This window comes from Grampus griseus (assembly GCF_964374135.1).
Source record: "Grampus griseus genome assembly, chromosome: 17".
Taxonomy (NCBI): domain Eukaryota; kingdom Metazoa; phylum Chordata; class Mammalia; order Artiodactyla; family Delphinidae; genus Grampus; species Grampus griseus.
The window spans coordinates 7867572-7880593 of record NC_139011.1 but is presented as its reverse complement, the minus strand read 5'-3'; the positions used below and the strand labels follow the sequence as shown (position 1 = coordinate 7880593).

The following is a 13022-nucleotide window of genomic DNA, read 5'->3' as shown; positions in this document are numbered from 1 at the left end:
AACAAAAAAACTTTAAGAAACCCAAACCAAGCATTCATCTAACCAAATTTGTTGGGAAAGCTTGAAGTAGTCCCACGGAAACCTGTGCTGGGCGTCCACCATGGGCCAGATTCAACATGGTGTCTGGCAGACAGAGAAATAAGTGAATTCTCACCCAAATGGTATTTTCCCTTCAAAATGTGTGCTTCCTTCCTTATCTGGACCCTTATACTCCAGCCCACAGATCAATCCATCTCGTCTCACACTCCAACCCCAGACCTTTGGGCAATTGTCCCCCTTTTTCTCATAAGCCATCAAGTATGCAGAAGGACACCCAGTCAGTAATCTACAAATTGCCAGGATGCCACCAGCCCACTCTTCACATCTTTAACCCCAGAACTTAGATCTCTACGGTCATAGTTGGTCAGCCCTCGAACAGGATTATCACTTGGTAGGGCTTCTGGGTCAACCAGATCCAAGCGTGCATTCTCCCCCCACAGTTCACTGTGTAACCACACACAAGTTACTTAACCTCTCTGAGCCTTCTCTTGCTCATCTGTAAAATGCAGAGAACTCACTGCAACCTCATAGACCTCTTGTGAGGATGAATTATGGCAAAATTTACATAAAACTTAAGACCATTTATACAAGATCATGAAGACCGTCCCTGCTGGATTTGCATTAGTACCTGGGCTCTCCTTAAAATATCCGGGATCAGAACTGGTCAGATACTTGACTGTAACTCAAGGCTTTTATTTTATTGCTAAAGAAACTGTGGCCCAGAGAAACTCCCTAACTTCCTTAGAGTCCTGCATACCAGTTCAAGGGAGAGGCATTTGTTGATTTGCGTGTTTAATGAACACATAATGCTTATACTGTATCGGACACTATTCTAGGTGTTTTACAACTATCAGAACAGTTAATATTTACAGAAACCCTATGAGGCAGAAATTATTATCATCTACACTTTACAAATGAGGAGATGGAAGGGTCAGTAACTCGCCCAGTTACAGGCTTGTAATTAACGAAAGAAGGATGTGATCCAGGCAGCTGGCCGTAGAGTCTGTGCACTGAGCCTGAGCCACTGCGCTGGTCTCAGCCCCCGTAATACTCATCATGCTTCTTCAATATTCATCTATAGGCAACGCCACCTCTTCTCTCCATCTCTCCCCCTCCTCTCTCCCCCTCCTTCCCTCCAGCCTTTTATCTATCCTAATTAATAATAAAGAGAGTGAAATTACTTTCTCTGAGAATCCCACTGAGCGGAGGCTGAGCAAAAGCCTATGTGTTACTCCTTGACTATAGATAATTCCAAAGAAGCTGGAGAGAGAAAGGGGGAGGTGGGGGGCAGGGAAGGAGGGGGATGCATCCCAAGTTGCATGACTGAGCTGGTCTCCATTTGGTATTGTTTATTCATGAGGGACTGTCTCTTAAGAGGCCTGTGAAGTACCAGGAAACAGACAGTTGGGGAGGGGAGGGGGTAGGGGGAAGAACGCGTCCATTGGCTCCCACTTTACATAGGTTAAAGGTTTGCTCCCTGGGGCATTCACTGTCCTACATTCCTGGGCTACTGCTGTGGTCTTGGCCAGGCTCCAGGTATCTCTCACCTCTGCAGCAGCAGAGACCCCTGGAGAAGGTTGTCATGAGGGGAGGGGCTGCAGCCCTGCAGAGTTGGGGTGGGAAATTGGCCCAGGGTGCACAGAGGGGTCTATGGGGAGCTGGTCTGCGTCCTGGGGGTGGAAGGCGTCTGATACCCCTGCCTCGAGGAGCTGTTGCATTCTCCCGACATCCAAATCTAGCCAGGAGTGCCCAGTTTCTGGTTCTCATTCCTATTTCATCCTTAGTCTAATTGTCTCTGTAATTTGAGGCAGGTCTCTTCATTCCTCTCACTTTCCCATTTGCTAAATGAGATATTATGAAGATCAAATAAGCAAATGAACAGGAAAGGGACACCTCCAGGATGACACAATGGGTTGGTGGTAGAGCCAAAGGAAAAGTATCTAGATTTTGCAGTAAAATTGGGGTACTTCTCAAGCAGCACTCTAGAAAAAGAAACTTTTAACCAGCTCCAAGCCAGCCAGCCGCGGAAAAGACCCCCCGTTACATACATGAGCGATCTGTGAATGGCTGTGCAGCCCCTCACATCACGGCCACACAGCGGGACACAGAAACTCATCTCGAGTCAAGAAAGTGCGTTCTCCTAGGTCCCTAACTTCTGAGTTGTCCGAAAAGGTTTATTCTCAATGAATAAACGGTGCCCCTGTCTCCAGATGGCATCAGTAGCTGACCAATACTTCCTTCTTTATTGTGCTACAGATCAATTAAGCATTGTAGATAGTTGATAATTTTGGTAAAACACAAGATAAGAAAAATGATCATCTATTAAATACCACTTAGGTACCAGAGACTGTGCTAGGTGCTGTATATTCATCAGAATTGTTAACACACATTATGCACTTCTCTGCTCTGGGCACTGCTTCTCACAGGATAATGTGCCACTCATTCACTCCTCTCAGCAGCCCTGGGAAAGAGGAAGTGGTGTGACCATCTCTATTTTGCAGATGAGGAAAATGAGGCTCAGAGTAGCTGAGTCACCTGCCCCACATGGCACAGCTGGTGTGAGGTGGAATTGACATTACCCGCCAGACATCTAGCTCTAGACTTCATGCTCTACACTTCCACTCGCTGCTTTTCGACACCACAACCCAGATCTGGCCCCTGAGCCGCCAAGCAGCAAAGCTGTCTGTAGGATAAAGTGCAAACTCTTTGCGGGATGGGCTACCCAGCCAGCCTCCCAACCCACCAACCCTTTCCATTCTATGCCCCTCAGTGGTGCCAGGAAAATTACCCTTCAGACACTGATCGGCTACATTCTAGTTCTCTGACCTTGAACACGTCATCTTCACCTCTCTAAAACTCTGTGCCCGTAGCTGCAAAATGAGGGGAAAACCCTTTCCTTTGCAAGAGTCTTATGAAGTGCAACCAGACAAGCTATGTAAAAACCCCTAGTTCAAAGCCAGGAACACGATGGAATTTAACCAATGCCCATTTTCTTCCCTTTGCTCTTCTGAACTTAAACAGAGATTAGTTTGCAACTTATCTGCATGCCTTCCACGTGCCCCCAGCTAAAATGCGCCTCCTGCAGGTTTCAGGAGCCTTGGGAGTGAGCCCACTGTGTTACATTTATCAGGGAACGTGTCCTCTTCCTGAGTTATTTGAGGGTGAAGGGTTTACCTCTTTGTAACTACCCCAGCGCCCAGCACAGTTTCTGACAAATGCAGGAGCTCAACAGATAAATGTCTGTTGAATAAACAAATGAATAACTGAATACAGCCGCTTCCGGTTCATCATAGGAGAGTAATAATGACTCGGTGACTTGAGATTTGACTTGGTTGTACCTGTGTGTGCCTGGATGGATCTCCAGGGGAACACAGTCGAGAGGGATTATTTATCAGCTTCTCTCTGCTCAATTCAATTCAACGAACGTTTCATTTACATCCACCGAGAGCCTGAAGTGGGAAGAGGCAGAGCCTGATGCTCGTGGAGAACGCACAGCCTTGTCCTAATTTCTGGGCTCATCATGCCAGCTCTTCCAAACCCCCGCACAGATTAGCCACGTGAGAAGCATTTTTAATGAGTACACGTTTGTCCATGTCCTTTGCCCAGACTAACAGCTCAGCAGAAAAAGGAAGCGCACAGGCTCCAAGATTAAAGGGAATTTGGGGTGCTTGCCTACCATGTTCTTGTCCTCTCTCCCTCACACACACTCACTTCCATACACGCTATATTTTCCAGGATTAAGAGGAAGCAATCTCATTTCAAGTAGCATGGAAATAGTGGGTCTGCCCTATCCTTCCAGCTGGGGTTTTTAAATAGTTTTATGACAGCTTAATCGAGGTTTGCCACGGAACACTTCACACAATCAGGAGGGACATGCCCTGCGCACCCTTCTAAGTGCTCAAGTTGCTTTCAAGAAAAGGCAGCTGCACAGGGAGGAGACAGTGTAATAGAGAAGAACAAATCCGACTCCATATGGGATCTGTTTCTTTTCCTTTAACCTTTGTATTCTCTTGCCTTGGCTACAAGTTAAGAATGTTGCCTACAGCCTGAAATATACAGGATCACCCATTCTCAAGGCTCTGACCTTTAAAGGGATACCACTTTTCCATTCATATAGAGATAAAAAGTTGCAGAACAGAGAATAACATTGGTCCTGTTGGAGGTTTATAGGAACATTGTGACCTGACCTAGGTGGACAGCCCCAAGAACAAAGGATCCGGCCCCAAGAAGTTTGCAACAACCAACCACAACCCCTCCTCTTTCAGTATGAAAGAAGCCTGCATTCTAGCTCGGGTAAGATGGTTCTTTGGGACACCATCTTCTCTGTCTGCTGGCCTTCCGAATAAAGTCGCTATTCCTCGCCCTAATGCCTGGTCTCTTGACTAACTGGCCTGTTGTGGGGCAAGCAGTACGAGCTTTGACTTGCCAACTGCAGGACACGAGTGCTGTCCAGATGGGATCCACCCTAATGTCCCAACAGCCTACTGTGGTTCAGTGCATCAGCGCACAGTGGCATCCACCTCGATTAGGGTGATGTGCAGACAAAGCAGGGCTGGACTGGTGACCAAGGGTTTACAGACAACCCCATATAATCTAATTTAGCAGGAACCACTTTCAGGTAAAGAAGCAGCATTTCCGGGAGACTGTCTGAGCTTGCATCGGTGAGTGGCAGAGTTGAGCTTCCTCCCCTGTAAATCCGTCGACAATTCTACGCAGCTGTGCCTATGCAGGATGAAATCAGACAGGACATGTCAACTGCCTATGGTGGAAATACACTTTATATAGAGCGTGTGACTCTCCAGTGTAAAGCTCAATGCATTTTACATATGTATGCACCTGTGTACAGAAACGCCACCTCCATCAGACTATGTGACATTCCCAGCATCCCAGCGTGCTCCATTCTAGGGATCCTGGATGGAAATACCTCTCTTCTGATGCCTCTTCACCCAATGTGCGTTACCCCTGGCTTCTACACAAAAGACCTTTGAAATGCAGCACTATATTCGAAAAATAGAAGTTGACTAGAAAACTACCCCAATTTACTGCTGCTCTTGCTGCTATCATTATTATCACTGGGCATGTACTCAATATAGTTATCAATGAGATGATGCCATTTATGAAGACTTTGAGCGACTCCTGACTACAGGGACTTTGAGTTTTTCCAAGAAGGTCATAAAGCCATGGCGCCGTCCTGCAGCCCAGTCATGGTTGGTGAAGCTGGGAAAGGCCCCCGACCCCCTGCTTTCCTTGTCCTCTTTCCCGCATTTTGAGAGACAGTCTCAGAGACTGCGGGACGTAGAGGGAAGCCTGCCAAACACAGGGGTCAGTTTTACTCTGAACTGTGCGGCTGACAAATCGTGTGGCCCCTGGGCAAGTCGGGCTTCCTCCTGGGGCCTGGGACACGCCATCTATAAAACCTCAGCATCGATACTTGTCTTGTCTTTCTCTGTGCTTTAAAGGTGAAAATGTCTCCGTCTCCAAGCCCACCCAGGCCTGGCTCCTTCTAAATCCTCAGAGTTGGGACATTGCTAACTTATACGGAGTCTCGACGGGATTTGAAAAAGAGGCCCCTGGTAGGTGGGTGCAGCCCCACAGCGTGGGGGGTGGGTGGCCCCTTCGTGAGAAGAAAAGCCCCAGTTGCTTTGGGCAGGGGTAGGCTTGCACCAGAGCACACAAATTGGCCAGAAGAAGGAGGGCTGGATTTCAGCTCTCACTCATCCCCTTCACGCAGTGCACGATCTGTGGAACTGTACGCGGCGGCCCTGCAGAGTCTGCTGTTGCCTCAGTGCATTTGCGTTTTTTGGAGTCCTTGCTCTGACTGTGTTACTTGGAGATGCAGATTAAATGGAATCTTGTTAGTAAAGTCTTTTCAACGGTGCCTGACACGCTTTTAGAAACCACTCCACCCGGAGGCTCCTCCCACTTGCCCGGCGCCTGCACACACCTCCGCCACGCTGCTCTGGAGTCCTGCTCCATGTTTTCCCCTCAGGATTTCAGGAGCTTGTGAGGGCAGAGAATGGATCTGCTGCTTCTTTGTGTTTTCCTCGGCATCCATCACTGCACTGGGCTCAGAAAATATTAGTGAGGGAGGAAGGAAGGGAAGAGAAGGGAAGCAGATGCCAATGAGCAGGTCCGTGGGTCCCTCTCCTCCTGATTCGCCCAGTAGGGCTTCACCTACGCTTCCTCCATCGCACCTGAACTGCAGCTCATTGACACAGACCTCATGTCTGCAGTCTGTTCTCCTCTACCCACTAGTGTGACTTCAAGGCAGGAAGCAGGCCTTCCTCACGTTTGCATTCTCCAGGCACCTGGCATGTGCCTAGCACCTGGGTGGGGTGCTGATAATTCCTCATCAAGTTGAGGAAATACTCCCCAAAGCCCCTCCACATGCCCCACTGTCTTCTCCTAACATCCCAACTCCCCCTGCCCAGCCCAGGTGTGAGACAGCCTACCAGGTCTCTCCTGCTCTTTGCTCCTGTGAGGACCCAGACCTTTCTCACTCCTGACTCAGCTGACGTAGACTCCCGGATGGGGCCTTGGATGTGAGTCTCCCCACAAGCCATGTCCTCGCCTTCAGGCTGATGAGTGGACTCTGGGCATTCGTGGATTTCCCTTTCTTGGTTTAGATGCTTCATCAAATCAATTCAGAAGGTCCACGATAAAGTAGTTTGTTTAGAGCAGTGACACTCCATCCAGGCTTGGCCACTCATTAGCTTTGTGGCTCTGGTCAAATTATTTATGCTTTCTCAGCCTTGGTTTTCTCATCGGCAAAATGAGACAACGATGGGTGTCTTGCTGGTTTCTTGGGAAGACTGACCAAGGCTATCCGTGAAGGTAACTGTGCACGTGGTGTGCACTCGATACAGGAGGCTGTTCTTAGGACTATTCTCTAATCAAGGACCAGCCAAATTTTCTTTAAAAATATAAAATTTATTTTTGTTTGTGGACCACAAAAAATATATGCCATGGGTGGATTTGGCCTGTGGGCCACTATTGTATTAAATATCTGAAGAAGTCATATCACTTTTAATTTTTTCAGTTATTCTTCATTGAATTTTGCACAGGAAAACATGTCTCTCTATGTGTGTGTGTTTTAAGCATTGGAAGATGCGTGACATTGGTGAGCTCTGTCCCTCAATGACCTACTCTATAATCAAATTACAGACTCCCTCTTATTGAGTGTATGTGACAGGCCTGGTGTCCAGTACTTCATTTATATTATCTAGTCTAACCCCCAAAGGTGGACATCATAATCCCATTTTATAGATACGAGCTGGGAGGCTCAGCCTGGATAAGTCATTTACCCAGCGTCACCCAGCAAATAAGAAGCACAGCCGGATGCAGTCTCAGTTCAGTCCGACCTTAGAGCGCTAGGTTTTCAAGCTGTTCTCTCCTGACCTCTGCTTTCCCTAGCTGACCCCTGGGGTCCCATCCTGGGTCCTAACCCACCAGCTACACTCCTCCCCTGCCATCCTGGAGAGCGGAGGAAAAGTCTGCTTGGCATGACCTACGCTTACGCTGAGACAGGTGCGGCTACTCACCTAGCAGTCTCTAGTCCCAGCAAAGCTGGCAAAGAAGGTCTGAAAAGGACCTCAGTCAAGTCCAGAAAATTCTCAAAGAATTGAAGGCAGTAAGGACTCAGCCAATGTTGGATCCCAATTCGCCCAGAGAATTGCAGGTGGGACACAGCTGTCTTATCTGCAGGGCAAGGGCAGGAGGCAAGGCCACTGTGGGAACACAGGGGACTTCCAAAGAGAAACACTGTGCTGTTGCGTAAGCGTCAGTGTGCTCTAGGGTCAAGCTAAGTCAGAAATTCAGATAAAGCAGAGACAGCTGAAAGAAGAGGGGCAGTTTTACATAACATATGTCAGAAATGCTAGCTAGATAAATACACCACCAGAAGCGTACTATTGATCTCACTGGGAGAGCAGAACATCTTGTCTTGCCAAAGGCTTTGAGGTCAGCTGTTGGCTGATAAGCAAACCAGATTGTAATCTTCTCCGGTTAAATGATATTTCCAAGTTTGGGAGGTCAGCGGTTGACTCAGGAGGCTAAGCTTAAGTATGATGATTACTTTTATTATTATCTTTATTTCTAATGGTAAAAATTCTTCTTGAAAATCTGAAATGATATGGCATTGACAAACGTTTCCCAAACTGTTATACAAACCCCTCAGGGCTCTCGTTAAAAAAATGCAGATTCGGATTCAGCAGTTCTGAGATTCTGCATTTCTAACCAGCTCTCAGGGGATACAGACGCTGGTGGTCCGCGGACCACACTTTGAGTAGCGAGCATCTCCACCCCACACCTGTGTGTACAGCACTCTGCATCCGAATGGCCTCTAGGATTTACTTAGCATCACTGTGGATTTGACTGTAGCTGGGTTATAGCGGAAACAGCCCGAGGCTAGGGATCAGGATATCAGAGTCCAAATCTTGGTCTGCCCCTTGTCGGTAATGTGACGTTTGGCAAGTTATTTTGGCTCTCGGCATCTTCGTTTCCTTACTTGTAAAGTAGAGAAAATAAATACTTACTCCATAGAGCTAGCGGGAAGATTCAATGAGCTAACGTGTGTAAAGACACGACACGTTTGTACATGTATCTGGGTCTGAAATTATTCTCAAAGGCAAGCCCTCACTCCAAGCCCCCTCGGGGCACCCCTGGCGGCCACAGGCTGGAGCCCGGGGTCCCCCTGTTTCGCTAATTTTCCCAGGTGGAATGCGGACCTGGTGCTTGAGAGTTTGGCAAAGCACTTTCTTTTCCCACACTTGTTCTTGTCCCTTGCCCAGCCCAGATGTTCCCCTTCTTCTCCCTCTCTCCTGTCCTTTCTCCCCTCTCCTCTGCTGTCTCCGCCTCCCCGCGTGGTCTCATGGCTGCCCCTAGTTCCCTGCCCCCAAGGTTCTGTTTAGAGATTTGCCCTCCTGTCTGGGCAGGGCCCTTCCAAGGCCCTCCTGCTGCACAGCTCCCTCCAGCATCTGGAACTGGGACCCCCACCCCACCCCTCAGCCCAACAGAGAGGGCAGAAGCTGCTCAGGGAGCCCTCCCCTCACCTCAGTCTTTCTGTTCACACAGCTTTTCCCACTGGCAGCCCCCTACTCCCTCAGGACCAGGCTCATTTCACGTCCAATGTAAGTTCCTCTCACCGCCCCTCCAAAGGCTGCTGTGGTGTACAGAAGGGACCTCAATTTTCTGCAAGAGGACCCAGGTTTAAATATCAGCCCTGATGACACCACAAGCATGAGCAACGGAAGAAAACAGAGAACTTGGACTTCATCACAATGAAAAACTTTTGTGCATCGAAGGACATTATCAAGAGAAAGTACAACCTCCAGAATGGGGAGAAATATTTGCAAAGCATATATCTGATAAGGGTCTAGTATCCAAAATATAGAAAGGACTTTTATGATGTAACACACACACACACACACACACACACACACACACAAAGACAAACAACTCAATTAGAAAACAGGCAAGGGATTGGAATAGATATTTCTCCAAAGAAGGTAGACACATGGCCAGCAAGCACAGGAGAAGATGCTCCACGTCGTTAGGCATTAGGGAAATGCAGATCAAACCCACAACGAGCTACCACTTTACACCTGCCAGGATGAACGCAAAAACTGTAAAAAGGAAAATAGTCGTCGTGAATGTGGAAAAATTGGAACCTGCTGATATATATGCTGATGAGAATGTAAAGTGGTTCTGCCACTGTGGAAAACAGTTTGGGGGTTCCTCAAAAAGTTAAACATGGAATTAGCATGTCACCCAGAAATTCTACTCCTAGATACATACCCCAAAGAATTGAACAAATTCTTGCACACAAATGTTTGTAGCAGTATTATTCACAATAGTCAAAAGCTGAAAACAACCCAAATGTCCATCAGTGGATGAATAGATCAACAAATTGTGGTCTATACATGCAATGAGATCTATTATTCAGTCATAAGGAGGAATGAAGTTCTGATACCTGCTACAAGTTGGATGAAACTGGGCAACATTAGTGAACTGAAACGAGCCAGTCACAGAAGGACAAATATTGTATGATTACATTTATATAAGATATCTGGAATTGGTAAATCAGACCAATAGAACACAGAATGGTGGTTGCCAGGGACTAGGTGAGGAAGAAATAGGGAATAAATGCTTCATAGGTAAGAGGTTTTATTTTGAGGTGATGAAGATGCTTTGGAACTACCTAGACATGGAATTTGTACAACACAGTGAATGTAGCAAATGCCACGGAACTGTACACTTTAAATAAAATGGTTAATTTCACCTCAATGGAAAAAAAGTATCAGAAGAACTAAAGAATACCAATAAACGTTCTTTTTTCATTAAAAACAGTCCTGAGTATGTCTAACTGCGTGACTTTGGGCAAGTTGCTTGGTTTCTCCGGGCCCATGTCCTCTATTCTGTAAAAGGGGAATTTTTGCCTGCCTTTGCTGAACTGCTTTGACATTTTGATGAAAATGCATCTAATATCAAATGATTACAAGAGATATTTCTAATAAGAAATAAAATGATGTCAAGTGTACATTTCATGTCAGTCTGAAGTCAACCCTATGCATTTCCTCCTCTCTTATAAGCTCTGTGTTACTCACTGCCTCATACAAAGTCACTTAATTACACCCTCCCTGACCTTTGCCTTTAACTATTCATCCCCAACTCTAAATCTTAGCTCTTTATCATAAGTCCCACGAAGGGACAGATCATTCACCTGCCCCAAGCTTCTCAGTGCCGGGCCAGCACCAAAAACATATAATAATGGTAGCAGCTGTTATTTTGGGGTGCTTCCAGTGAGCAGGGTTCTAGGCCAAGCACTTAATCTGCACAGTATTTATTAAATTCTTGCAACAATTCTCTGAGGTAGGTTGATATCACCATGCCCATTTTACAGATGAAAGGACAGGTGCAGAAGGTGAGTGGCTTCTCCAAGATCACACAACGTGAGTGATAGAGCTGGAATCTGTGTGCAGATTTATTCCAATTCACACCAGAGAGCTCAGTCCCTAGACCACATCCTGAGGACTTTTAGATGCCTTGCTGGATTGAGTCTGACTTGTTTCCACCTTTGAGTGAAACTTGGCAGAAAAAGAAGGCATGTTGACATGGCAGGCTGACACGAAAAGACACCCATTTGACAGTCGAGAGACTTGTACCCTTGACCCAGCTCTGCCATTTTTCTCCCTGGGCCTCAGTTTTCCCATCCGTTCAATGGGAGGGCTGGATTGGTCCTCCGGTTGCTGTAATGCTACGAGTACCTGTGACAGACTCGTTATTGAAGACTGAGATCTTCAAGCTTCCCTGGTTTTTCTTGGAGATCTTAATTTTTTTTTTCCCAAGGTGGAGCCAGAGAGAGTCATTTCACTATCTGAGAAATGGCCCCACTCCCATGAGGTCCTCATCCCCTCAGGACCATGCAGCCCTGAGCCTGGAAGCCTTCACTGTGACCGCATCACAGTCCGGCTCCTCTGGCGGCCCCTCCCACTTTCTTCCTCCCCGCGGGGACGGATGGGGCCACTCCCTAACGCCCCGCTGGCGCCTAAATCTCTTCCTCAGAGTTTGCTTCGCAGGGAGCCCAAGTCAGGACAGGGGTGTTATGGGTATTTCTGTTTTTCAGATGAGAAACAGGGGCTAAGTAGTGGTGTGACTTGCTGCACGTCACAGCTTGTAAGTCCTCGGTCCCCAAGGGGCAGGCCTGCCTCCATAGTTTAGGGGGACACGGAGGTGAGTTCTCTGGGGACAAGAATGACCTACAACATGGGACGAAGTGTCCCTTTTGTGTTTTCCTAAAGCCTCATTCTTCAGTAACGAGTTTCTTCCAGGCCCTCAGGCGTTGCAGCAACGCTCTGGCTACCTGCCCCGCCCCACTGCTCCCAAACAGCCCAGCTTCCTCCTTGGTGGTGTAGTAGCCCTGCCCTTGGTGCTCCTCCTGCCCTCGCCTTCGCCACCTGCATTAACACTGTCAGTTTATGAGCGTGTACTCCTTCTGCAAAGGGAGTAACCTGTGTCTCGGCACATCCGGGTCAACATCCCAGCCCCAGCCTGTGACACACACGGCCACCATGACCTGAGTCCTGACCCCCTCCAGCGTCCTCTCCTCCCTCATTTTCACCACGCTGAGTCACTTGCATTGATTCTCCCCACAGCATGTATGTGCTGAGCCCCAGCCATGGACCGAGGTGCAGGGGAGACACACATGGATTAAGAAGATCTGGGTCTTGCCCTGAGTGACTCACGGCAAGGGAAGAGGCAGACCCATGAACAGACGACTGTCCCCAACATGATGACTGCCGTGGTGGGAGCAGCCATGGGCGCTGGGAAAACATAAAGGTGACACTTCACCCCATGGTGCAGGTCATTCCTGCCCTCGTAGAACTCACACTCCAGAGGTAGGGCCACCCATAAGCAAGTGAGGTAAATAAAATGATCAGCGAATACACCAAAAGTACAGAGAATACAGCAGAAGGCAGGCAGGGCAGGAACAGGATGCTGAGATGGTGGCCTCGAGCCAAGTTCGCAGCACTCTCTCCAGACGCCACGCTTCTGCATATGCTGTTCCTTCCACCTGTAATATTCTTTGCCCTTTGCCTGGTGAACTCCTACTTACCTCTCAAGACCCAGTCAAAGTCCTCTCCTCTGTCAATCCTTCTCTGCTTCTGTGCCTACCTCGCTTCCTTTATCTTATTCGAAGGACCTTCTGTGTTAGAAGCCTGAGCACAGGGCACTGCATTTGCCTATTTCATTCTCTGTGAACTTCTCCAGGGGAACTGATCACCTCTGCTTCCCCAGTACCTAGTGGTCCCAGTGCAGGGGTGACCCGTGGGCCAAATCTGGCCCTCCACCTGTTTTTATATGTAAAGTTTCATTGCACACAGCGGCCTCACTTACAGGTTGTGTAGCTCCTTCCCTGCTGCAGTGGCAGAGTTGAGTAATTGTGACAGTGACCCTGTAAACCGCAAAACCTAAAATATTTACTG

The 13022-nt window shown here is 47.9% G+C and overlaps 1 long non-coding RNA gene across 1 annotated transcript; it reads right to left on the bottom strand.

Annotated features, from left to right (window-relative positions):
* Positions 1–3635: 3635 nt before the first annotated feature.
* Positions 3636–7720, bottom strand: LOC309835602. Its single transcript, XR_014298032.1, has 3 exons — positions 7581–7720; positions 5984–6101; positions 3636–4761 (listed from the first exon to the last, which is right to left on the bottom strand). It is a non-coding gene; the product is annotated as an uncharacterized lncRNA (long non-coding RNA).
* Positions 7721–13022: the final 5302 nt, after the last annotated feature.